This window comes from Camelus ferus, chromosome 14, assembly GCF_009834535.1.
Source record: "Camelus ferus isolate YT-003-E chromosome 14, BCGSAC_Cfer_1.0, whole genome shotgun sequence".
NCBI classification, from domain to species: Eukaryota; Metazoa; Chordata; class Mammalia; order Artiodactyla; family Camelidae; genus Camelus; species Camelus ferus.
The window spans coordinates 19,681,645-19,708,876 of record NC_045709.1 but is presented as its reverse complement, the minus strand read 5'-3'; the positions used below and the strand labels follow the sequence as shown (position 1 = coordinate 19,708,876).

The 27,232-nt window shown below is 42.5% G+C and overlaps 1 protein-coding gene across 3 annotated transcripts in view; it reads left to right on the top strand.

Moving 5' to 3' along the window:
* Nucleotides 1-8,258: 8,258 nt before the first annotated feature.
* The window catches only part of MTUS2 (microtubule associated scaffold protein 2), a 410,325-nt gene continuing 391,351 nt past the window's right edge, over nt 8,259-27,232 (top strand). Inside the window, exons 1-3 of one of the 3 annotated variants that reach the window (XM_032496368.1) lie at nt 8,259-8,586; nt 20,320-20,409; nt 21,237-21,309. The gene's annotated coding sequence lies outside the window, so the exon portion shown is untranslated. The other 2 variants (XM_032496367.1, XM_032496369.1) reach the window with 2 other exon arrangements.

Here is a 27,232-nt window from a genome sequence, read left to right as displayed (position 1 = left end):
TCCCTGCTCGGGGCCGGGAGGGTCCGCGCCCCTCTTCCAGGATCCGCGCGCCCGAGGGAGCGGACGGTAAATAGCAAATAAAACACAACAGGACAGGTCGAGAGAGAGACTGCAGAAGAAAGGAAAAGCTTTCTTCTTGCTTTTGGACAAAGGGCCGGTCTTTTCATTCTGCACTGGCCCTGGGGCTCTTCGTGGCGGGGAGGAGAGGCACCGGCCCGTGCCGGCTGCGGCTCTGAGCGGCCCCTCCCGGAGCCGGTTTTCAAAGCCAGGTGATACTCTCGCTGCGTTTCCCGGGGTCCTGTTGCCCTCTGCTGGGCAGACCTGTGAAGAAACTGCTCCCAAATTACACCCGAATTTCAAAACCCAATTCGAGAGGATGGTTGAATCATCTAAGTTCTTCCTCCGGGTTTTGAAGACTGTTGTGGGTTTGAGCAACCGATTCCAAAGTGAATCGCCTTGAGGGCTGGTGAGTTTTGTTTCAGAACAAGCAATCTCAAACCTTAGTATCCAGATCTAAGGCGTAAAGTGCAGCAGAAACAAAACGTTTTGAACAGTTGGTGATTCTGTTCCATTGTGCCATCGTGTAATATTGCTTACTGCGTATGAAATATTCTTTATAACTTAAAAAATTATTGGAATGGACCTACACTTTAGTGGTGTCTTTGTCCAGGATTTAAAGAACTTAATTACCCCAGTTTTAAAGTTCCATATATCTGGCAATTTTTTCATTTCACTGGACGTAGGGGGAATTACCTAGGGAGTAGTCCTTTAATGGCTGTAAGACATCAAGAATTTAACATTCAGCCGTTAAATCACTGCCTCTAAGATGGCCTCTCTTCTTGGCAATGATGGTACCAAAACCATGGGGTGAAAGTCATTAACATTGGATTTCTGTCTTTACCTGTTCTACTGTGTGTGTGTGTGTATGTGAGCATCAGTGAAAGATGAGTATCCTCTGTGTGCAGGGACTGGGGAGTGATTAACACAACCGAGGTTCCTGTCTAGACTCTCCTGTGGGCTAAGCACTGGGCCACGTGCTTTATCTCCGTTATCTCATTTAAAGTTCACAGCAGCTTCACAAGAGGGGTATTATAGATTCCACAGAAACCTGAGCATCAGTAAAGTTAAATAACTTGACCAAAGTTGTTGCTCTAGTAGCTGAGAGTTTGGACTCAATGCCCAACCTCCTAACTCCAAAGCCCTGTGTCCTTCCACTGTGCAGTGTGACTGCCTGATGAATGACTCTAATCCTGATTAGGTCTGTGCAGAGCTAAAGTCCTAAGGATTTAACAGATTGTGCAATGCAGTGGTACGTTACAATTTACAGACGGCAAAATTGCAATCACGGGGGATGAAGTTACATGCTCTAAGCTGGGTATTGGGGGAAGAGCTAGACGTGGACCCTAAGTCCCCTGACCCCTAGTTTAGTGCTCTATCCAGTATATCACGGTGCTAGGGTAACTTAGTTGTAAAAACTGGGGATAATCTTTTCTATTCCCACTTTCCTTTCTCCCATGTGGTGTTTGGGCACTCTAATAACTGTCTGGAGTGAGAGGGAGAAAAGAATGACCCGGTACAAGAGCTTACCTGAATTATGTGTTGGTCATGGTCTAACAGAAAGGAAAGAGAAAGAAAGCTAACAAACTAGGCTGCTCACCATCGCTTTAATATCACCCAGTGCAACCTCCCAATCAGTTGATCAACCAACATTTTAGTGAGCATCTTCTGTGAACCAAGTACCAAGAAGAGTGCTAGACAATTAGAAATGAGCTACAGCCAATGGGGGACTCACAGTTAAATGGGGTGAACAAACATGTAAACAAAAGCACGTTGCGATGCAAGTCCCATACACACCCTGCTGTGGGACCTCAGGAGGAAGAGCAGCAATTCTCCCCTGGGGAATCGGGGAAGGATCCGCCAGGGACAGCCCTTCAGTCACAGCAGGACACCTTCAATACAGTAGTGCTATTCATGCAACCTTTTTCCAGTCTTGTACAGATAAGAGGATCATAAGATAATCCAGGAACTGGAAATTGCAAAAAAAAAAAAAAAATGGGGGAGCAATTCAATTATTCCAGTTAATAAGGAACAAAGATGTGGATTACTCAATGATTGTGGTAAGTTTGAATTCTCTAGAGGAGCGGGGCAGCGAACGAAAGCTTCATTTCAGCTTTTTGGTTAAACACAAAGTAATTGGGATAGTTAAACTGGCATGCTAATTTAATTAAAAATGTAAAGCAAAAACAAACACGTTCGCTATAAGGGTGACTGTGATATAATCTGAATGAATTTCCAATTTAAACATTTTTCCAATTAGCATTAGGATACACTTTTAGAGCTCCCAGGTGTACTACAGTGAACTCAGGGGAAAAATCAGAGGGTCTAGGTGTGATTAATAGACCTCTCTTATTCTAGATAGATTACTGAATTACATATATTTAAAGTTTTAGAAAAACAGGAAATGGAATTGATTCTTAAATTTCAGAATTGGGAAAGACTTAGTTTAGGTTCAAAAGGAGTATAAGATTAACAGAAGGAAAAGTGTACAAACTTAACTAAAAACGTGAATTTTCCCTCTGTAAAATTAAGGCACACCATGAAAATATAAGACAAACTCTAGCACGAGGGGAAAAGTTACAGCAAATGCTACTACTTGTATAAAATTAATTATATATATTAATTGTATTTATATATTAAACTTGTATAAGCTAATCACTACAAAAGTTGGTAAGTAACGCTGTAACACCTTGATCGATAAATAGATGTGTTAGTCAGCTATTGCCTCAATGTTACTGCATGACAAATCCCCTTAACTCGGTGGCTTACAGCGACAGCATTTATTCTCTCATGAGTCTGCTGGTCAGCCTGATTTGCCTCACTTAGACTGAGCTGGGTGACTCTGCTTCAGGCTGCAAGTTCACTGGGCTTGGCTCCAGAATGTAATTTGGGTACAGGGCTGTTCCAGGTGTACTCATCACTCAAAGACCATTGATTACCCTGCTGGTTCTCATGGTGACAACATTGCAGGAGATAAGCCAGCCTGAGCAAGTGTAATGAAAGCCTTTTGCTTAGGCCATGTCTGCTAATGTTCTGTTGGCCAAAGCAAGCCACAGGGCCAAGCCCAGCACCATCCATCTGGGTGGAGAATAGTATTCCATCCGCAGTGGAAGGGGAACCTGAATTAATCTAAAGGATCACAATGGGAAAAAGAAATAAATTGGCAATCTGCAAAATAGGAAACCCACAATTAATAGACATATGGATATAAATGTATAACTGAATCACTGTGCTCTACACCAGGAACTAACACAACATTGTAAATCAACAATACTTCAATAAAAAAATAGACATATGGAAAGATGATCAATCCACTGGTAATATAAAAATGGAAATTAAAATTACATTGAGATAGCACTGTTATTTATTAATAAAGTGTTAAAATCAAATCACACAATAGTGAAAGCTCTTCATGACAAAAACATGAAATCCAGATGATTTTATGGATGAGTACAATTACATTTTCTAGAAACAGATCATTTCATCTTATGTAAATTCCTCCAGAGGACTGAAAGAGTGGAAATATTCTTAATGCGTTTTATGGTATCAAAACAAGGAAAGAACATGAGAATAAAGGAAAATTGCAGTTCAATCTCACTCTTAAGCATCAATGTAAAAATTCTAGATAAAATATTACTTAACAGACTCTTAACAGCATATAAAATGATAGCACAACATAACAAATAGCCCAGAAAAGCATGCCTTAAGTGAGAGAGACGTTTCCAGCGTGGCTGGTCTAGGCTGGCAGACGGCTCTGCTTCAGCAGGTCGCCCAGAGGCCTAGGTTCCTTTCACTTTTTTGCTAGGTCATTCCTGAGAGCACTGAACTCATCTGAAAGACGGAAGCTGGGCCACTCCCTCGGCAATGTTGTGGTCAGCACAACGTGGGGGAAACCTGAGTCCAGGAAAAGCAGTGATTCTTTCAGTAGGAGCTACCTAGAGGCTGCACCGTCCCTCCTGGCGTGACTGGAATCTCTCTGGGAAGCTGTGTCCCCAGGAAGAGATGAATGGATTTTTGGGAGATAATTGGCAATCTGCCACAGCAGGAATAATTTTAACAAAAGACATGTAAATTCTATATACAGGCTATCATAAGATCTTATTAAAGAACACCCAAGAAAACTGAATGATATTCATGATTTGGAGAGGAATACTCAATGTCAAGATGTTGTTTATTCTCTCCAAATTCTAAATAAAAGTGAATGGAGTTTTCATTGAAATTGTCAGGTTGGCGCTAAAGAAACATAAGGTAGATGAACTTGCTCTAGCTGATACAAAGACCTATAATAAATCTGCAGCACCTATGCACTGGATATTGGTATGGGCAGAGACAAACTGACCAGTAGAACAAAGTGCACAGTTCAGGAAGAAGCCCACATGTGTCTGGAGCTCTGGGACACAAAGGAAGTGGCACTGCGGACGACTGAGGGGAGAAGGGCCTGCTTCGTAAGTGGTCTGGAACATCTGAGTATTCACATGGATGAAATTGCAGTTGGAGTCTCATCTCACACAAACACCAAAAATCAATTCCAATTGATTAAGTACTTAAAATGTGAAAGGCAGAACTTTGATATTTTTAGGACAAAAATATAGGATAATATCTTTCAGAATTTCTTAAACACGACACAGAAACTCATCAATGAAAGGGTTGATAAATTTGATTATTTTAAATATTAAGACTACTTCAAAAAATACCGTAAAGCAAATGGAAATTAAGTCCCTCACTGGGAGAACATATTTGTAATACAATCAGTGAAGAATCAGTATCCAGAATATACAATGAACGTCTATAAATCCGTAAGATAAATGACTAAATACAATTGAAAAATGTGCAAAAGACATGGACTGGTATTTCACAGAAGAGAAAATATGTCTGGCACATAACCATAAGGAGAGTTCTGTTGCATTAGTAATCAGGGAAATACCCAGTAGGACTCCAGTAAGATGGCATTTCATACCCACTAGCTTGCCACCAAGGAAGAGGTCTGACCATAGAAAGTGTTGGAAAGAATGTGGATAACTGAGATATCTCATATATTGCTGGTGGAAAGGTACATTGGTCCAGCCAGGGTTTCCATTGGTCCTTTGCAAAAATATTTAGCATTATCTTGAATGTTTTTTGATACACAAGATGACTTTTATGAGATGTTCATATGGATTCATAATTTTTTAAAAGGCTGAAAACAATCCAATAGGAAAATGATGGACATTACGTAGCAGTGAAAAATGAATGAACTTCAATTATGTGCCGTAACACAGACAAGTCTTAGAAACATAATGTTGAGTGAAATCAGCAAGTTGAAGACCCCCATTAAGCATGAGGCCATTTTTTATAAGGCTGAAAAAACCAAATTCACAAATACATTATTCAATTATATATGCATATGTGACAAACTTATTTTTTAAAGAAAGGCAAGAGAACAATGGGCATAAAATACAGAACACAGGTTCCCCTGGGGGTGGAGTGAGGAGGAAGGAAGGGGACAAAGGAGTTGCTCCTGATGGATGCAAGTTATTGGCTGGGTTATGGGTTCATCTGTTATTTGTTTGATAACATAGATACATGTTACTTATATTCCGCTGTATGTGCCAATGTTATATTTAAAATCACATAAAGAAAAAGGAAGGGAATTGGATATTATTTATAGTTATCAAATTTGCAAACATTTTAAAGGAGATTAAAAGAGAAGTGAAACAGCTTTTCTTGTACCTTGATGACAGGAGTATAAATTGGTGTAGCCTTTTTATTTGGGTCGCTTTCCCTCTCTGTTATGTATCATATATACAGTATATATTATATATATACACATGCCACACATATATGATATATATATATGCTGCACAAATATTTTATATAAGCATATACACACCTGTATACAATATATACACATATACACACATATATACACTTACACACATATATAATTTATTATATGTACATGTAGTCATAAACAAGTTAATATTTTCTAACCCAATAATTCAAATTTTGGGAAAATAAAAGCTAGCCCCACCCCTGAAATTTAAAAAAAGCTCAAAATTAACTCTTGAAATTGGGAGGAAAGTTATGAACACAGAGATGGAGTTAGCAAGCTCTTTTCCACCTGGGCACTTGTCATGTTCCCTTCCCTTGGAGCCCCACAGCCGGAGGCACAGCCAGGCATACAAGTGCCAATGGGCATCTAATGTCGGGACCCTGCTCTCTGCATTTCCATCATGTCCTCCTATTTCTTTCTTCCCTGGTCCTTGCACCTGAGTCTGTCATTACCCAGAATGTAAATTCCCTGAGAGGCGGGGACCATGTCAGTGTGGTCCTCACACTGCCCAGGGAGCACCTGTGGTGAAATGAATGCTGAGGAAAAAGCCTTTTTTGAACCAAATGGGTCAAGATATGGGAGGCCTGGAGGGATGTAAGTAAGTTGTGTGCCGATATTGTGCACATTTTATCATCATGTCTGGTTTTGGGGTCAATACTCACTGCTCTCGAGAGAAAAGCCTTTCTGAGGTCCCAGGCAAAATGCTAGGCGATTCTCAATTGTCCTTAAAAAGCCTCTGGCAAGGCTTCTGTGACGAGGGTTTAGGCGCTGTAGCATACAACTAAGGAGTCTGGGGTGTTAAGGAGACTGGTTTGAATATATATTTCCTGAAGAAGAGTCTTTGCATGCTACAGATTGTGTTAAAATCTCTGTATACTTTCTCCGTAGTCTTTGCTGTAGTAACTGAAGCCTATTCCACCATAAGTACACAAAACAAGCAAAGGGTAGCAAAGAACATGTTTTTGGATATAGAGTATTTTAGTTACAGCCCTAAATTAATGTCACATTCTCAAGAGACTCATAAGGCATTAGAAATTCGTGTCGCATCAAGAAGATTGCAGCCATTTTTATTCTACCGATGTTTCAGCCACGCCAAATATAATTGCCTGGGGGGAATTTATCTTAGGTTTAGGGACAGAATTTATGATTTCTGTATTATTTGAGGAGTCTCAAAGTGGAGGAAAGACTGACCTTCAGGGCAAACACAAGAGGAAAATGTGCATATTTGAGGCAAAACGCAGTCAAACCCAGCTGACGCAGAAGCCAGGACCAGGGAGGGCCTGGTGCAGGGGTCTCCCTGCCCTACATCCTGGAGGAGCCCGTCTGCAGAGCCAGCCCGGGGATGTAAAACAAGACAGAAAAGGCCTTTCCCTTCCCCATGCAGGCTTCCGAGCTTGAGTCCGGCTGGGAGCTGGTGGTTGGCGAGAGGGGAGTGGGGTGGGCTTACGTGGAATGAGACCGAAGTTTCAATTTGGATTGGACTGGGCTTTTTAATACCAGAGAATCAGACTTTTTTTTTTTTTTTTTAACCTGAAAGTGACAGGAAAAACTATGAAATCTTGCCCTAGATTCTTCCAGAGGAGCGAGATCTGTTAGAATAATTTTAAAAGACAGTGGTGCGGAAAAAGGTACTTTTGCTCGATTTCCCTTCACCAAGTAGTGCAGTGTGTTTCAAAAATGAACAGGTATAAAATATGGCTTAACATGGTAGTTTGGAAAAAGACACCCCTTTCCCTTAAAAAAAAACACGTAAAGAATGCGAGGACCAGCATTAGCATTTCATTTTTATAAGGCAAATGTTATTGACATTGCGGTTTGACCCAGAGGCGGCGGAAGTTCTCCCATCTCGCTTATCTTTTCAAGCCTTACAGGTGCACTGCTCGAGAGAGCCGGGAGCATTTCTTTGAGAAGTCTTTACTATATTTAGTCCTGAGAGGTTCTCTAGAACCTCTCGATCAGTGTTAGGCACATTCAGTGCTTATTAAACACAGACATGAATCCGATTCTAGAAAGCAACACCTGCTTTTTCCGCAAAGGTCAATCTTCCAGAGGTCAACTTTGGGCTCCTCGTGCATCAGGAATCCCACTGTGCTCCAAGTTCTTCCTGGGGCTGAACCCAAATTCCTGCTGCTGAAACCAAATTCTTGCTGCTATCAAATTTGAAGCTGCTCCCTCTTCTGTCCTTGGAAGACAACAGAAGATCCCACTCCTCGAAGCCCACTGCCCCGCAGCCCCCGCCGCCTCGGCCTCACGCCACCCGCCGGGGTCGCCCGGGGCGCTGGGACCGCGGTGGCGCAGCGAGGCCTTCCCGGAGCTGGAGCGGGACGGCGCGCGGCCGGCAGAGGGCGCTGCGGCTCCCCGGCCGGGCTGCGGGGCGCGGGGCGCGGGTCCCGGCGTGTGCGTCTCGGGGCGGTCGGGAGGGGGTGCGCGCCTCTCCGCCCCGCGCCGCCCTCCCGCGCGAGCCCGCTCGCCGCCCGGCCGCTGTCACCGCCGCCCGCACCCCGCAAACGAGGCGCGCGGGCTGCGCGGGGTGCGCGGCGCGCTCCGAGGCCCGGGTTTCGCCGCCGCCCGCCCCGCCGCTTCTCTTTGTCCGGGCGAGGCGGCCGGAGGGGCGGCCGCTGCAGCCGAGGAGCGCCTCGGCGTTCGGTCGGCGGTCCCCGCCCGCGGCCACCGCGCGCCCCGAGCGGGGGCGGCGGCCTGGGCGGCGCCGGCGCGAGGTGAGCACTGGGCGCGGGCGGGCGCCGGCGGGCGTGGGCGGGCGGCGGGGCCGGGCTGAGGAGCCGGCGCGGGCGCGGGGGCGACCCTGCCTCCGCCACCTGCGCCACCTCTGCTGGCTTGTCGCGGCAAGTTTGTCGCCCTCCCCTGCTTTGCGGACCTCCTCGGCCGGTCAGCACAGTCCAAACCTGTCGCCAAATAGAAAACTCGAGCTGGTGAAGGAGGAGGAGGAGGAGGCGTGTGGGAACCCGGTCCGGGATGAGAGTCTCGTTAAGGGCAGTGGTGGCTTCTTGAACATCTTTCTTGACTCTTTCCCACCCAGGTGAGCGAATCCTCTTCTGCACAGTCCGGCGGGGGCGGGCTGGGCTCCGGTGCCTGCCTTCTGGAGCCCGCGCGGACTGGGGAGTGACTGCAGCGGGGGCTCGGGGCAGCGCAGGGTTTATTTGGCTTTTCTGTCACCATAGCACTTATTCTCTGCTGCCTGCATCACCTGCTTGGGCTGAGCCATTGCAGCTCATTTGACACCCGAGTGCTGCCAGGTTAAACATCCTCTGTTTTAGAAGGGCTGGCAGGTTAGTTCAACCGAATTCCTCCCCACCCCTACACCCCCAGCTTTGGATAATTTGTTCTGTGTCTTCGTCTTAATTTAGTATGAATGTGTTATTTCCTTTGAGCTTTATAATGGCAAAGCAGTGAAGCGGTTTGCTACATCCATTTTTTTCATTCTGAGCCTGTGCACAGAAGGAATTTAAGGCACACAAGTGATGTTACTACCATTCTATTTTAAATACAAACACGGAAAGAAGTACTCTTGGCAGGGTACCAAAGACGCCTGTACTCTCTTATTATATAAGTGCTTTTAAAAAATATTTGCTCATTGGTAAAGTTATAAAAGTGATTACCAGAGCATCTAGGAAAAGAGGTTGAGGATAAGTCAGAGCCATAATTTCTGATTTAAACCCAAACTTTACTTGAAAATAAGCATGGTCTTAGCTGGAGATACCCTTTAAGGTAATACAGAACTCATTAGGTAAAATTGGAAAACATTAAAAAAAAGGTTTTGTAAAGGCTGTTAAGAAACTTGGTGAAAATTCTTTGGTATTTACTGATGGTAATAAAAGGACCCCATAGATATCTTTATGGCTTTTAAACTATTGAATGATTTTATTTTTATATCTGATGGAAACTTAGTAATTATGAACTGCCGGTTATTAAAGATCTCCCCCCCCCCAACCTCTACTTGTATTTATAGGTTTTTTTTTTTCAGGTAAGAAGAAGACAAAAGTAGAAACATCAGATTTACTAGTGTCTAGGCACCTCCTTTTGTGACCACTACCCCAGTGTTCTGTTCTAACTGGTTTTTGGTGATGCTATATGACACTTGTAATACTAAAAGCTCCTTTGTGATTCTAATGTGTAGCCAGGGCTGAGACCCATTGGATAGCACTGTTTTCTTTTAATTTGTCACTTTTAGCTCAAGGTGTGGCTGCAGTGGCTTAAGGAAAGTAAAAGCAAGTGGTTAGAAATACGGAGAGAGAAAAATGGTATTGGAAAGGAGATGTGTGGAAGAATGATAGCATGTACACTTTTGTATTTTGTCAGAATACCTTGACTTTTCTTAAACCTGCAAGGAATAGTTGATGTTTGTCAGGGACCCATGATTCCATGCAGAATGTGCGGGGGAATCCTCAGTGGGACATTTCTTTGTGCAGAGGTATCAGTGAAGTTGGGTAGCATTATCAGGATATTCCTTTATGTTTAAGTGAAAAGATCATCAAGTCTTATCAAAGATTGCTTTCTCCATCAAATTGAAAACTTACTTTGCTAACAGAGACTAGCAAATTAAGGGCAAAAAGAGCTTTTTTTGTTTTTAAGGTCGGAAGTAAAGCTGGCTGCTGAATCAGTGTTTTCTCTCTACCTTATATAATTGCGAGTATCCCGATCTAGGGGGCAGATCTTATGGATGGTTTGTGAAGGCTTATGTAAGAACTACGATGATGCTTTTCGTATTCCCTTACACTCCCTGTTTTGGCTGTTACATAATTGACACAGTGCTAGATTGTTAGAGCCCAAACAGGGGAAGGATGCCCAACCCCAGCCCAGCACATGCACCTTTATAATGAATTGCTGCTGCCAAATTAGAGGGAACAGCAGGGGTGGAGGTTTGTGAAAGAGAGATAAGAATAGTATCGAGAGGATTGATGTAATAGAAGACTGTTATGCTTAGCGGTTTTCCAGAGATTTTAATGCTGCAGTATAAACCTCTCTAGCCTTTTCTATCTCCCAGCAGAGGCAGATTGACTGGGGAGCTAATGAATCTTAAGCTTCAGGGCCCCTCATTCAAACTTGGTCCAAACCCCTGGGAGAGCCGCTGACAGTGTGCTCACATGGTCATAGAAGTTTGTATTTGTCATTTTGGATTTTTTTTAAATAAGGAGCTCACTCCCCTCTCCCCATGTAAACATAAGGCTTCACAAACCCTGAATCTGCCCTGTCTCCAAATTATGTTCAAATGTAAATTATAAACATGCTTTTTCTTTTTTTAATGTCTGTTGTATGATTGAAAAGACAAAAAAAGAAATCTGGCTGATATTGCAGGTGAGCTGCTGAGAAAATGCAAATTGCTATAACCTAGGGCTGCGTGGAGCTACTGGAACCAGGTGGTTACCTGGAGAACCAGGCCTGCCTTGTGATCTCACACACGGGATGTTTTTGGATCCGAGTGTGAGCTGGAGGCGGAGGGAAGCTGAGACGGGGATGGGAAAGGGAGGAAAGTGGGTTAAAGCTCTTCTGCATCTCGGACACGGCTGCCAAGGGGAAAGGGAAAAAAATGAACTACCGAAAGATGCTTCATTAATAAAAAGTTAATAGGAACAGATAGCTTCAGCTCCGCAGGAGACCTTCCTGGAAACTCCTTAGGATCTGTTTTTAATATGAATTGTAAGCAGGGAGCAAACTCAGGCCTGGAAGATATCCTGCGGGAAGCAAGTGCAGGCTGGGAAGGGCTGGGGTGAACTATCGGCTTGTTCCCGTTAATGGTTTTATAGGTGAGTGGGAGCCTCAGTGTGCCCATCACAGGAATCTGGAGAGGGCGTTGTTGGAAAGAGTGGGCGATTTTCCCTTTTTCTCTGAGGTGATTTCTATTTCCTATCTCAGTTTGGATCTTAACATCTTGACCCCTTTCCCACCAACGCTTCTACTCCCTCCACCCACCCATCCTCCACCCACTCACCCATCCATCCATTCACCCACATCTATCCACCCACCCACCCATCCATTTATCCATCCATGTGTCCACCCACCCACCCATCCATCCACCCACCCATCCATCCGTCCATCCATCCACAAAGACACTCCCCTTTGACCAAACTTTAATCAGGCTCCTCTGAGCCCTCTTCTTGACCAAGGCTCAGCTTTGGCCTGTAAGAACTGCAGCTTTCAGCGCAGCGTTGTGCCCCTCCCTCACCCTTCACCCCACAGTTATACACATGCTCAGAGACTTGAGTAAACTCTAACACGACTTCCAGCAGCCTGAGGCCATGCCCCTGGGATGCCCTGGCCCCCCCCAAGAGTTCCTGTTTGGGAAAGCGCATGGCTGCCAAAAAGATTTCCCCTTAGTTCCAGCCAACATCTGAGGAGAGGCCCATGACCTCCCTTCTATTAATCATTTATTAGAAGAACTTACAACTGTAATCCTCTCTCTGTCCCTTTGAGATGTATCTGTATCCCCTGCAACCCGGAGTATCCTTCTCAAGGACCTGAAAGCCATTCCTCTGAAAGGTAACCAGGGAGGACAGGGCCTCCGTCTCCCAGTCTCCAGGAGACCAGGACAGACCGACACAGGTGGCCTCACCTTGTGGACAAGGACTGACCACCCTCCCTGCTTTTTGTAATTGTCCACTGCTTGAGCCCCACCTGTTCCCCTCCTCATAACCTCATTCTTCTTTTAAGATGTCCAGTCGCCTCTCTGTGGATTGAAGTTGGGCTTGGGTCTGGACCGAAGTCTCTCTCCCCTCTTGCAGTGTGTGCTGAATGGACTGTCTTTACTGCCTTTAACTAGCGTCCGGCTTTGTTTCTCCTTAACGACGTCCAGCAGAGACCTTTGAGTGTCTGTATTGCCAGGTGCTATGCTGGGTGTCAGGTGTCACAAAGCAGTGAACGAAACAGACCAAACCTGTGCCCCCGAGGAGCTGACAGGTTAAGTAAAATATGAAATCTGTCAGGTAGGGACAGTGCTGTGGAGAAAAATAAGTCACAGAAGGGGGAGGAGGAGTGTTGGGTGGGGATTTGCTGGGCCACGTAGATTGGGAAAGGCCTCCCCGAGAGCGATGCTGAGCAGAGTCCTGAAGAGGGTGAAGAGTGAGCTCTCTGGGGAGAGCATTTCCTGCTTGGGGAAGAGTCAGCGTAGAGCCCGTGACAGAGCCCGGCTGGCATTTACGAGGGGCAGCAGGGGGCCCTGTGCTGCTGGCAGGCTGATGGCCAGGCTTCCCCACGACAGCAGCCCACTCCTCTAATTCCGGATCGGTGGTCTCTTGGGCCTACCCTTGGACCCTTGTCTCCAGTGACCTGAGACTGTCAGCAGGTGATGGTGTTGCTCTTGAGGACTTAGGTGGTGTGTTGGTGTGGGATCAGGTACGGCTGAGGGCCTCTCAGGGCATTTGAAACCCAGCCCAGATCGTCACATAAACTAGGAGGAGGGAGGGAGGGTGGGTGTCCTCAATGATGGTTCCCACTGGCTTGGGGTAGGAAAGGCGCTGGCAGGAACGTCTCATTTCAGCCCGGATCCCCTGCAGTCCCCTAGGACCAAATAGAACTGTGACGATTAAAGGATGCTGACAGCAGGAACCACACTCCTCTTTCTTGGGGAATGTCAGAATGTCAGGAACCGAGAGCAACTGCTGAGGTGAAGCTGAGCCAGGAGAACCCCGTGGTCTAAAGGGGTTAGGGGCTGGTTAGGGTTTGAGGAGGGGAAGTTGCTCACTCGCTGACGAGGCTGCTGTGTGCCAGGATGGCTGCCCTGCCTGGAGTGACCAGAAAACACTGGTGGCCCAGGTAGCCGGTGGTCATGGATCCGTCAGTGGAGAGGTTGAGAAGCCAGTGGGGAGTAGCACCAGGACCTGTGTGCTGGAGAAAAGGCCTCGCCTTCTGGGATGCATGGGGAGATGGGGTTAGGGACAGGATACGTAGCTGCTTACATTGTTAAGCCATTAGCTTATAACCATTTCTATCCCCGACACAGCCAAAGAAGCCTTCTATATAGACGGAAGTTCTTTGGTTGGTTTTCTGGCAGGTAGGAGCGTAATAGCAGCCTGAATGAGCACTCGAGCAGGTGGCGGTAGGAAGGTGGCGTGTATAGGAGATTGGCAGGTGGCACACAGAGGAGACTGGCGTTCTTGCCTCTTCTCTGCCTGTCGTTGCTGTGCGTGGTCTCTCACTTTGCAGGCTGCTTTCACATGTCCCACCACGTTTGGAAAATACGATGTTTAAGGTTATGCGTGTATATTTTATACTCTTCTTTAGCCTTTGTGAAGGAGCCCTCTTCCATTGGGTAGTGTTGTATAATCAGTTCTGTATATGGCGCCTGGTGCTATGTTATGTTGTCTCCATCCTTTTGGGCCGCTATAACAAAGTACATCAGACCAGTGGCTTATGAACAAGGGACGTTTATTCTCACAGTTCTGGAGGCTAGGAAGTCTAAGATCATGGTGCCAGCAGATTTGGTAAAGGCTGCTTTTGGGTTTATAGACGGTGCCTTTTTGCTGTGTCCTCACTTGGTGAAAGGGGCAGGCAAGCTCTCTGGGACATCTTTTATTAAGGTATTAATCTCATTTGTGAGGGTTCTGCCCTCATCACCCAGTCACCTCCCAAAGGCCCCACCTCCTAATACCATCACCTTGGACCTTAGGTTTTCAACGTACAAATTTTGAGGGGACTCAAATATTCAGATCGTTATATATGTATATATATATAACCAATAATTTATGTATAGAAAGATGGTGATTTTAAGACATAATTGTGTAACCGAGCACTTTTCAAGCTCTTATCAACTTTAACCTCTTTTTGGTTATTTTTCTTGAATTTTCTAGGTAGGCAGTCCTGTCATCTTCAGGTAATGACTGTTTTGGTTTCTTTTCTTATTTCTGGTTCATGTTTTATTACCAAAGTTTAGAGTAGATAGAGGAGAAGAGGTTGTTGACTCAAACTGTTGATTTTTTTTTAAATATAAGATTGAGCCTGGTCTTTCAGGTAGATGTCCTTCCCCTGCCCGTAGAGGATGGGCGGTGTGACCCTTCAAGACTTCTTCCACTGAACCAGTAGGTTCAGTTTTCTTAGAAGAACAAAGCAGTGTGTACACATAATCATTAAAGGTGATCCAGCAGTGTATGTGATGAGGGCTAAGCCAGTGTTAATGACAGGTTGATGTTGACTTTGGGAACTTTGACTCACCTGCAGAAATGAAAAGCCAACATAGTGTGTTAGCTTCTATAAAGACGGTAATAAGGCAAATAAATTTGTCCAGAAACAGGCTAATGTTGATATAGTGATTTTAAATGCTTTCCAAAAGTAGTGCAGACAAAGCATGGAATATAGAGCCATGGATTGTAAGAAATGACAATAAAACAGCAGAAGCAAATAATGAACACTTAATGGAGAAGTTAAATTTCCACACTTCACCAGACTTACTGCAAAGTACTAATCTAGAAACTTAATATGAGCACTATCTCTGTGAAATGACAATATAACGGAAGTAATCTCAAATCATCCAGAATTAATTGTCTTTGTACTAAGCTATATGAAATTACTCACTCAAAATAGCTCCTGAAGACAGGCAGTCTTTCTTTACATGCAAATAATTGTCTTCTCAGATTGGAAATGTTGCCACATATTAAGCGAAACATATTTTTGCCCCTAATTCTTATATTTCTATCAGTTTATTTTCAGGGGAAGCCAATTCAAAAACTGAAATCATTTAACAGAATAATTTTGGTTGAAATGACTATTTCTAAGCTTGATGTGTTTTTTATTAGTGTTGCATAATATCTTAGGAAGTATGTATAGCAGAAATGCCAAACACTAGATTTAATTTCCTAAAGTATTTCTTTAAACTTTTTGTATTAGTTTCTCTGGTAGCTAGTAATGAATTGTACACTGAGTGAGCTAATTTTCTTCCACTAGCAGTTTTAACAAGTTAGTTTAATATAACCACTTTATTCTCTACCCCAAACTTTATACTGAATTTTTTCTGCTAGATTTTAGAATTATTATTTTGATGACAACCCAAGGTATTGTAATGGAATATAAATGTGAGTTAGAACTAATATCTCAGTTTAGAGAGAGAAAAAAAAAAGCAGAGCTGTGGTCTGAAAATCACACTTCTCCAGGGCTGGGACTAGAAAAAGGCTAGTCAGGTAGTTGCCTCAGACATAAAATTTAACAGGATACTAAAAAACTAAGCAATAAAAATAACTAATATTTCAATATGGTTAAAAAAATAAAACTTAGTGCAAAAATCCATGAACAAAATACCAAAAATTTTAAAAGGACAGGATCAATATTTGATTTTTCCTTTTGTTTCAGGCTCCAGCATGGCATAGTATGACACTGTTACTGATCATGTTTTAATTTAAAATTTTCATATTTTGTTCATAATGGATTTTTTTGCATTAATTTTTGTGTTTTAAAAACATCATTTATCTTGGAACCACCTCTGGAATTTTGGAGTAAGGACATTCGATAAATTCTCTTTTCCAAAACAGCAATGAGAACAGAATTTCACTGAGAGAGGCAAGAATTGTCGAAATAAACTATTTTAGAACTCTGGAAATTAATCAAAGACTTGGAACAATCCAGTGGGTGTTTATTCAAGAAAAATACTGAATTGTGCTAAAAACCATGACCTTTGTGGCATTTAAATTTATTCCCATTACTCCTTCCCAGCACCGTGGTAGCTTTGAAAACTAAAAGCTTCTGGAGGGGACAGAAGAGATTCAGAACTCTCCAAATGCTCCATTCTCAGAAAATTATCACTGTATGACCTGTCTGGCAGCTCCCTAAAAACCTCTATTTCAGAAGTTGTTTTTATTCCTCCTGACTTATTGTGTGTAAACAGCCTCAGGACATTTGTTAAAAACAACCAGTGGCAGTTATTTAACATCGTAGGTTCCTGGGATATCTACGCCAGTTGGGGTTAACAAGAGGTTTACCAAAAAACTTAAAAAGAAAAATTGGGAAAAGATATATCTATAGAGGGCTTTGAAAAGCCCTGACATATTCCTTAGAATCTCAAAGTCCCATGTGCAGATGTAAATCTGTGCATATGTCCCAATGAGAGCCCACAGCAGCAAAGGCTGTGAGATGTGTTGGTTCAAAGCACTTAAGGACACCTCTATTCTATCATTAGCTGACTATGGAAGAAATCTGGGCAGAGACTTAAGTGGTTGCACATAATAAAGAAAATAGACTTTATAGAATTAGTCCAGGAAATGGACAAATAGCATTAGGAACAACAAAGGCAAACAGCAACAACTGTAAACCTTTGGTTGGGGTGGTAGAATCTGATTTCTGGAGTTACCATATTATATTATTTAAAATCCAGTTTTAACACACAATTACAAAACACAAAGAAACAGGAAAGTGTGACCCATTCACAGGGAAAAAACAATGAAAAATATCCCTGAGAAAGTCTAGATATTGGACTTATTAGACAAATGTTTTAAGTCAGCAATTATAAATGTGTTAAAAAAATGAAAGGAAGTCATGTCTCAAGAGTTAAATGATGTGAATGATGTCTCACCAAATAGAGAATATAAATAAATAGATAGAAATTATTTAGAAAGAACCAAACAGAAATTCTGCAGTTGAAAATACAATAACTGAAATGAAAAAAATCCCTAGAGGGCGCAACAACAGATTTGAATTAGCAGAAGAAAAAATCAGCGAACCAGCGAACTTGAAAGTAGGTCAGTTGAAATCATACAGTTTGAGGAGCAGAAGCCCAAATGAATAAAAAGAAATGGAGAGAACCTCAGAATACCTCATGGATACCAACATACACATAATGGAAGTCCCAGGAGAAAAGAGAGATAAAGGATACTTGAAGAAACAGTGGCCAAAAACTTGCCAAATTTAATGTAATACATTAATCTGCACATCCAAGAAGCTCAGTACATTCCAGGATAAACACAGATATCTACACCCAGACACACAACAGTCAAGCTATTGAAAGCCAAAACAAAGAGAGCAGCAAGAGAGAAGTGAATTATCATGTGCAAGGAACCTTCAATAAGATTAACATCTGACTTCTCATCATAAATCGTGGAAACCAGAAGGTAGTTCTTTCAAAGTGCTGAAAGAACAACTATCCAATCAAGAGTTCTATATCCAGCAAAACTATCCTTCAACATAGAAGAGAAATTAAGACATCTCAGAAAAACAAAAACAGAGAATTTGTCCTTAACAGAGCTGCCCTACAAGAAATATTAAAGGGGATCTCTCAGGTTGTAATGAAGAACGCTAGACAATAACTCAACTCCATGGAAGAAATAAAGACTGTCAGTAAAAGTAACTACATTATGTAAATGTGAAGACAGTATAAACCACTAAGAAAGTACTAAAAAGTATAAAAGAAGCAACAAAGGAATTAAAATGGTATCAGAAATATCTGTTTAACACAAAAGAAGGCAGTAATGGAGGAACAGAAAAACAGAAAGCACAGACATACAGAAAACACAGTAAAATGGCAGATGTAAATCCTATCAGTAATTACACTAAATGTAAATGGATTAAACACACCTATAAAAAAAGGACATTGGCAGACTGAATTAAATAAATGTGACCTGACTGTATTCTCTTTGCAATAGATCCATTTTATATTCAAACACAAATAGTTTCAAAGTGAAAGGATAAAATAAGATATACCATGCAAATAGTAACCAAAAGAGAGCTGGGAGTGGTTATACTAATATTGGACAAAATAGATTTTAAGTAAAAAATTACCACAAGAAACAAACAAGGTCATTACATATTGGTAAAAGGGTCAATCCATCATCAGGAAGACATAACAGTTACAAACATATGTGCATCTAGCAACTGTTCCCCAAGATACATGAAGCAAAAACTGACAGAATTGGAGGGAGAAATAGAAAATTCAACTATTGTGGTTGGAGATTTCAGTATCCTACTTTCAATAACAAGTGGAAACTAGGCAGAAGTTTAGCTAGGCAACGAGGCAGAAGGTTAACAAGGAAATAGAAGGCTTGAACAACACTATAAACCAACTAGAACTAACAAACATCCAAAGAACCCTCTACCCAGCCATAGCATAGTGCACGTTGTTTTCAAGCACGTAGAAAATTCTTCAGAATACAATATATTAGGCCGTAGACCATGTATTAGGACACAGAGCACGTTTCAATGAATTTAAAAGCATTGAAGTCATACAAGGTATGTTTGTTGGTTGTAATGGAGTGATATTAAAAATCAACAGCTGAAGGTTCAGAAATTCACAAAATGTGGAAATTAAACAACACATTTTCATAATCTGTGGGTCAAAGAAGGTATCACAAGGGAAATTAGAAAATCCTTTGAGATGAATGAAAACAAAAACACACTAAAACTTATGGGATGCCAGTAAATCAGTGCTTACAGGGAAATGTATAGCTATGAATGCCTCTATTAAGAAAAGAAGAAGGCTCACAGATGAATGCATTTAACTTCAGTGTTACCGTGGTCCACTTTAGGTCAACCTCTGTTTTTATGGGGAGAGTCACCACTGGAACAATGGAGAGTGCCTCTGAATGTTGGGTTTTCTCTCCCAGCATTTTCTCTCCTGGTCTGATGTTTAAAATTCTGATTGGATACGAACAAAATAATAGATTTCACCACCACTCTTGCACAGTCAGAATGCTGATTTTGACTCTATATCTTACTGCCAGATAATTAATTTTAAAAATACGGGAAGAGAAGTGAGATGAATGGTATAAAAAGAGATCAAACAGTTTATTTTGCAGCTGGCCGCGTGTTCATACAAACACCAAAGCAAAATGATTTGTGGTAGGCTGCTCATTTAATGGGTCTCCCGGTAGGAGGCAAGGTTATCGAAGCCCTTCCTCCTCCATCTCAGAGGAGAACACGTTTTGTGAATGAGTAAATTTTTATGCCCAGGGTACTCACGTGGCCTCTTTTATGTTGGTTGGTTGTAGTTCCAGGAGCATTGTGCGTGCCCCACACTACTCGGATGGTGGTGGGGGTGGGGTTGAGGGTGTTTCTTGTGCTGCTGGTGGTGTTCATAGCAGCGGAAGGATGGGCGAGATAGTTGGGTTACAAAGTGTATGATTGGACAGAAGTAAACGTTCCCTTCATCCCATCTGGACTTGGGCGTGTGGGGTGTCCTCAGTCTGATGTGATGCCTGCCGCTTAAGGAAAGGCAGCCTTCTTCCCCTCACGTCTCATCCCTTCATCCCTCTGCCCCCTGCCTCTTGCTCCTCACTCACTTTGACATGCTTTCCCTTCTGCCTGCCCTTCTTAGAGAGCTGCGTTCTTCCTCTCACCTTTTTGCCTCCCAGTCCTCAGCTATCCTCTCTGCCCAATTTACGCTCTCGGAGAAGACTCTTACTGCCGCAAGGAGGAAGCAGAGAGGAAGTGGGCAGTAAATAGGGGTGGAGTGGGAAGAAAGGACTGAAAAGATACTCTCTGGCCCTTCCAAATGCTGGAAACAATTCACTTGTGTCTTTCAGGTACCATGAAGATGTGGTGGGTTGGAATGGAAACGGTTAATACTCAAACCACGGATGCTGCTCAGAAAAATGACGTGTGCAGAGCGATAGGTAGTTTTGAAGATTTAATTGTTTCATAATCACTGGCTTTCCCAAATCTGTCTATTTTCTCTTTAGGAAAAGTGATGAAGTTGTCATTTTTACAGATAGAAAGTGGTTGGATATCAGTACTTTTATATGACTCAACCTGCTAATAGCAGGCGTTCTAGGCTATCTGTTGCCGTAGAATTTGGTAGAAGAATATGTGTTTTCTACCATGTAGCAACTAATCTTGCTGGACAATTTAGAGAGGAAAGTAATTTTTACTGTTTTATTTTGAAATACAGTTTTATTAAGGATTTAACTAATATTAATATTGTTAATATTGTAGGATTTATAGTTCCTCTGGCTTTTTATTTCTGAATTATAAGAAGAAGCACAACAGAGTGTAAATTTGGTGCAATTTAAGAAAATTAAGATCTACAAAATGGACATGATTATTCACGTATCAGAGATATTTTTCCCCTGATAAAAGACAAGTCTTAAGTCCTTAAGATACTTCATTTATGTGATGTATTTAAGAATCAGTTTTCAGATCATTAACTGCTTGAGGGATTAAGATAGAAAGAAAATTGAAGTCACGTAATCCACTGAGGATTAATCTGAATATAAGATTAAGTAGCTCTAAAATCCTAGACACAGCCGATGGAAAAATGGGGAACTTGTGAAACAGCTCCCATTATGAAGCGTTTATCTGTGGCACAGTTATGCAGAGATCCGAGAACTCCTGCGCTAGCTCTGTTTTTCAGTGACGAGTGGTATTATAATGAAGTTCCTGTTTGTGCTTTCCTGAACCTTACTCCTTTCGTCTAAATTTTTCTGTATTTTTCCTTTTTAAGGTTTCCACACCTGGATTGTCAACTAGGGCAAGTTATCACCAATGGCAGTAAAACTTGTTTTCTTGGGGTCAAGGTGAGTTTATGTGGATTTCTATTCGATTTACTGTTCATTTGACTGGGGCCCATAATTGCCTTTTAAACGTTGTGTAATATTTCCCAATATTCGAAGGAAAGAGCTGGTGGTAATTTTTGGTAAATATCATTAATGATGCAAGCAAATTAAAATTGATTCTCATCTGAAAGCTTAATTTAATTTTGCTTTGTTCAAGATGTGAGATATATGTTCCAACATCAACCAAAATTCAAGTCCAAGCAACGTGTTTTGTTCGTGGTTTTAAATTGGTGGAGTGCCCAATATGGGCATCTCTTTCCCAGTGGTGATTAATCTTTGCCTGCGACAAAAGGTTATCATGTGGTTGTTAACATGTGTTTAGTAACAGCAGGTGACAGAAATAGGACGGGAGGATCCAGTCGTATTTAGGGGCTTGCTTTGATTAGAGGATGTGCTTATTGGGAGAAAAAGACTAGATTGGGAGGGAAAAAGTTAATGGGGTGCAGAGTTTATTAAACGATGAATAAAATAGAAGCTTCATTGAGCAGCCAAGACCACAGAAAATTTAAAGAATTTGAGAGAGGCTTTTCTGAGAGTGGCTGCCGACCTGTCTGGCATTTCTATGCAAATTAGACAAAGGGTTCCCTCCCACAGACTTTTTACTTCCATCTGATGGAGGATTGTTGGACTATCCTGATTTTTAGAACAAGACACTTTATTGCCGTGTGCTGGAAACTTGTAATATAAGTGAATTACCCATCTTTAAGTCATCAAAATTGTAATAAAAATATAGACAGTTTTTAAAATAGTAGAGCTGATATGGTCAGTGCCTCCTTGAATGTGGTGGCCTTGCACAGTGCACAGCCTGAACAACTACCAGGCTGCTTTGCTTTCAGGACAGTTTGTAAGGAAGGGAGGCTTTTTACTGAGTTCTGGTCCTTGGGGACACAGGATAGAAACAATAGTTTCAGGTATGGCCAGTGATCTGACTTTTGGGTTGCATGAAAGAAACTTACCAGAGCGGCAGTAGCTTCTGTAGGTTTGGAGGCCCAGAGGGGTAATCTGAGCTTTCCAGTAGTAAAACTAGGGAGGGGAAACCTCAACTATGCTTTAAACCGAATTGATGACGGAATTCCTGCGATTTAGTGATAGAGAGAATGTGTACTTTCAGATTCCCAGCACTTCTAAAGTGGCTTTATTCTGCAGCTCACCAGCTCTGTAATGTTCTTGTTCTTAGGGACTATTTAAACTTGAGTTTTTCCCCCAGTAAAACAGAGTTACTTTCAAAATGTTGAGTGTGTCCATAATGGCTGTCTCTTCCCTACTTATGACTTTTTGTAATTAATCTTCTGCTGAGACAAAAAGCTGTTATGCTGTTGTTCTTTTTTTCTTTTTTCTTTTTAGTTATGTTGTTGTTAATGGGTAAGTACTGATTGATAAATTTAGGATAGGAGAGATGCCGTCGTGTGTTGGGTCCCGGGGTAGGACTGTGGGTGGGGAATGTGGCTGATCAATGTATTATTGAGATGAAAAAAGAACAGATATGGGAAATAATAGCGTAGTGCGGAGAGGTGGTGGTGGTGTTGGGGTCCTGGTCACTGGGGTCATGGGTGGAGGTCACGGTGTCTAGGGGTGGTCCACATGGGGGTGGCAGCTGGGGTGCTATGGTGGCGGGGTGGCAGCAGCCACTGGGACATTGATGAGTCATATGAAGGAAGGGAATGGAAGACGAAAAGAGGCCAAGCTGCAGACACAAAATATATGGGCTGGATACAGCTTTACTTTCTTAGATGCTGACGACAGAGTTGATGAGGGGGAAATCCAAGGGGCTTCTCTTTGCAGAATGAGAAACCAGTTTTGTTACTGTACCTTTTATCCATCTCTTCCTCCCCGAGGAAGAGTAACAACAAAGAGACCTCAGAGAGTGGTTATAATTCCGGTGACTGTTGGTGTTTATTTCCCATACCCCTGCCATGACCCACATTTCTGCCGCACATGCGTGCGTGCGTGCGTGCCCGCGTGTGTGATCTGGGGTGTTGATTCTCTGAATACAGAAGTCAAGGAACACGTGATCAATGAAGAGAACCATTTATGTGATTTACAGGAAAAGGCACTGGTGTTCTTTACATCTGAATCCTCTCCCCCCCGCCCCCCAACCATGCATATATGATCTATGTTTTGAAGGAAAAAATGATGTGGATTTTTTAAAAAATGAGTTTGGGGGCAGAAGGAAAAGGGGAAAGAGGATTAGGTTTATATGAAACAGCCCCCCCAGATAATCGCTGAGTTGTCTGTTCCACTTCGTTGGTGGCTATTATGTCTGATTTTTTCTTTGCCTTTGAAATACCAAGGGAAGAGTGAGAATATGGAGTTGTTTGGGGTCCAATATTTGGTGACTGTGATATTGAGCTAATAATTCCATGTTCCATTTTTCCTTACTGTTCATAGGGAAAATGGTATTTGCTACTACAAAATATTTGTGAAAACACTAGCTTCATAAATGGTAAATTATGAAACAGTGATATTTAAGAATAATCCAGCATTCTCATTGTTATTTATTTTCATAAATTTGGGGTTGAAATATTTTATCACCATATGATCCAAAGAATTGTTTTGATTACTTTTTTTATTGACATATAGTCAGTTACAGTGTATCAATTTCTGGTGTCCAGCATAATGTCCCAGTCATGCATATATATATATATATATATATATATATATGTACACATATATTTGTTTTCATATTCTTTTTCTCTAAAGATTGTTACAAGACACTGAATATAGTTTCCTGTGCTATACAGAAGAAACTTGTTTTTTTTATCTACTTTTATTTATAGCGGTTAACATTTGCAAATCTCAAACACCCAAATTTATCCCTTCCCACCCTCTTTCCCCCTGTAACCATAAGATTGTTGCTATGTCTGAGAGTCTGTTTCTATTTTGTAGATGAGTTCATTAGTGTCCTCTTTTTTATTTTTTAGATTCCACATGAGTGATATTATACAGTATTTTTCTTTCTCTTTCTAACCTCCTTCACTTAGAAGGATGACCTCCAGTTCCGTCCATGTTGCTGCACATGGCATTATTTTATTCTTTTTTATTGCAGAGTAGTATTCTATTATTTAAATATATCACAACTTTTTTTTTTTTTTTTAAATCACAACCTCTTTATCCAGTCATCTGTCCGTGAACATTTAGGTAGCTTCCATGTCTTGGCTGTTGTAAATAGTGCTGCTGTGAGCATTAAGGTGCATGTATCTTTTTGAATTAGAGTTCCCTCTGGGTACATGCCCACGAGTGGGATTGCTGGATCATAAATGATCCTTTATGCTCATTATGCAAAGATGTACATACCTCCACAGCAGGAGAGAGACAGACATACAGAGTAGCTTTCTGAAAAGGAGGGGCAGTGGATCTTCACATGGTGGAGGATGTTGGGTTAGGAACACGGTGCCGTGTACGGGATGCACTGCTTCATGGAATGGGATGACTTTCCAGGTTGAAATGCTGATTCTATCTGCCATGTAGGCAGCGCTCCCTGCTTCGGTGCTGTGCTGAGCCGGTAACACTCACCGTCTCATTTGCTCCTTAAACACCCCATGAGGTGTAGGTACCACCATCACCCTCATTTTCCAGCTCATATGTGGTGAAGCCGGGCTTGTAGCCAGCCGTGCCCTTACCCACTCGGCCATGCTGCCTCCCCGACACTGGACTGGATCCTCGCCTGAAAGTCACGTTCATTTCTCCAACTCTACATGTTTCAGACAAGCCTCTCTCATCCCCCATAATATGAAGCTTGATAGCTTTACGGGCAGAACCGCTTCAAAAAAATTCTGTCATTAGAGGGCACCAGCTGAGAAGGCCAGAGGAGCCCAGATATAAACCCACGCCCTATAATGAGATGTGAGGGAATTGTCAGTTGCGATTTGTTTCCTAGAGACCTTAGAGATTTTTAAAGACTAGGCTTTTTTTTCTTTCCACTGAAGAAGGTCCTGTGATTCTGAAATATTTAAATGTCAAATAGGACTGAAATGTGCTCAGATTTTGTGTACGTGAAGAAACTCAGCAGTGTGTGTGTTTTATTTTCTGCGTTAAAATGGGAATAGATTAGAAGCACCAGGATCTCAGAGTCCATTATTTCAGAGATCCTGAGGTTAATCTTTTTCCTAATCCATCTTCTCGTTAGGCACAAAACACAGGAGAAGAGACCAACTGCATTTTAATATTTAAATCCACAGATCCAGAGCTCAGGATTCTAGGAAATTGGTTGTTGGGGGTGACGGGAGGCAGAATCAGTAAAAGTCAAATGGATGATCCCATTAAGATGATAAAAAGTTGCTTAGACTTTTCCGTTGTCTGTTTTTAAATGGCGCACAAGACCGCTCAATTTCCCATGTGCTGCTCTCGCAGACTGTTAGATACATTCTGTCCTCCTGCCTCTCTAGCTCCAAATTGAACCTGGGTGCTGTTGGATGCGAGGCCAGATTTTATTTAACTAGGTCATCGGGGCACACACACAGGGGCCTGGATCCCACTGGCACTGTGTCATCTTTGGTAATTAATGGGTAAGCTCGCCAGGAGGCAAACGAAATGGCTTCACTCCTGCTATTGGGGCGGATAGCAGGGAACTGTGTAGTATTTGAGCACACGTCCAGTTTATGATGATGAATTACCACGGGAGTCCTGGCAGAGTTCCTGCGCTACTCAAATTATGTCAGATAAGTTCATCGTATTAAGAACTATCACAGAAATTACAGAAGAATTAAAAATGGTTGGGTTATTCCGGTGTGTTATGACTTACTGCTTTAACTTGCACATTTTTAATGCAATGTGGTTTTCTGCCTCCCCACCCCACATCGTCCTCCCTCTTAGAAACACCGAGAGCCTGCTCTGACATCAGCCAATTGGTAGTGACTTCCTGGGGCAGAAGCTTGGGATGTTGTATAGAGAGGTCATTTGGAGATTCATTTCTAGTTCTTCTTTTGAAGGCTTAGTTTGGTTCCATCTAACAATAGGAGGATGAATTAAATGGCTTTTTAAGATCGACTTTTGCCTGAAAAGGATTTTATATTCAATTTGTCCTCATATTTTTGTAGCTGTTATTCATTGTACTTAGCATCTGAATTTTTAGAAATGCTGTGTGTGTTGTAACGTCCAGCTGCTAAGATGGGGACATTCCCCTTAGATGCCAGGGCAGGCAGAATGACCTTTTCAGAAGTGGTTGTCCCCTGTGCCGACTGGGGAGCAGCCTTGGCATATAGGGGCAGGAAGCAGGGCTCTGTGCGTGTTCTGATCTCGCTCCTGTAGGTCCAGCTCATCACCAGAATGTGAGCTTCACAAGGGCTGGCATTCTGTTCATTCACTGCTGTTTTCCTGGCTCCTGGACCACTGGACACCTGACACATGCCGGTCACCCAGCAAATGTCTATAGAATGAATGAGGCAACTTGGAAGCATGTGGCTCTGGAAGGGGGAGTCCTTTTCCTTTCATCTCAGTTGGAGGAAAACAGGAAGACTCACACAGCCCTTTTCACAGCCGAGACGTAGCGAGAGACCAAGGCAAGACTTTTCCTCATTTGAGAAACTGGAAAGAGAAAAACACCCTTTATTCATGGCGTATGACTTACTCCGTGGAAGCACTGACTTTGGATTCCTCTTTGTGCTTTTTTATATAGACGACTTATCTTTGTCACTCAGGATGGAACAGGTCCTCAGCGAGCCAGGAAGAGGACGATGTGGAATTTGGCGACACTCTGGTTCCCGCCTCTCCCATTTTGGAGTGTGTGACCTGACTTGTGTCACAGTGGCCTTCCCTTAAGATGGGATGGCGTCTATCCTGTGGTTCTGTAAGGACTGGTGAGGTTACAAGGGGGAGAACCAGCGATGCTCCAGCGCCCGCACAAATCAGGCCTTGTTTAAAAGTCTCCTTTAAGAAGTTGACATTT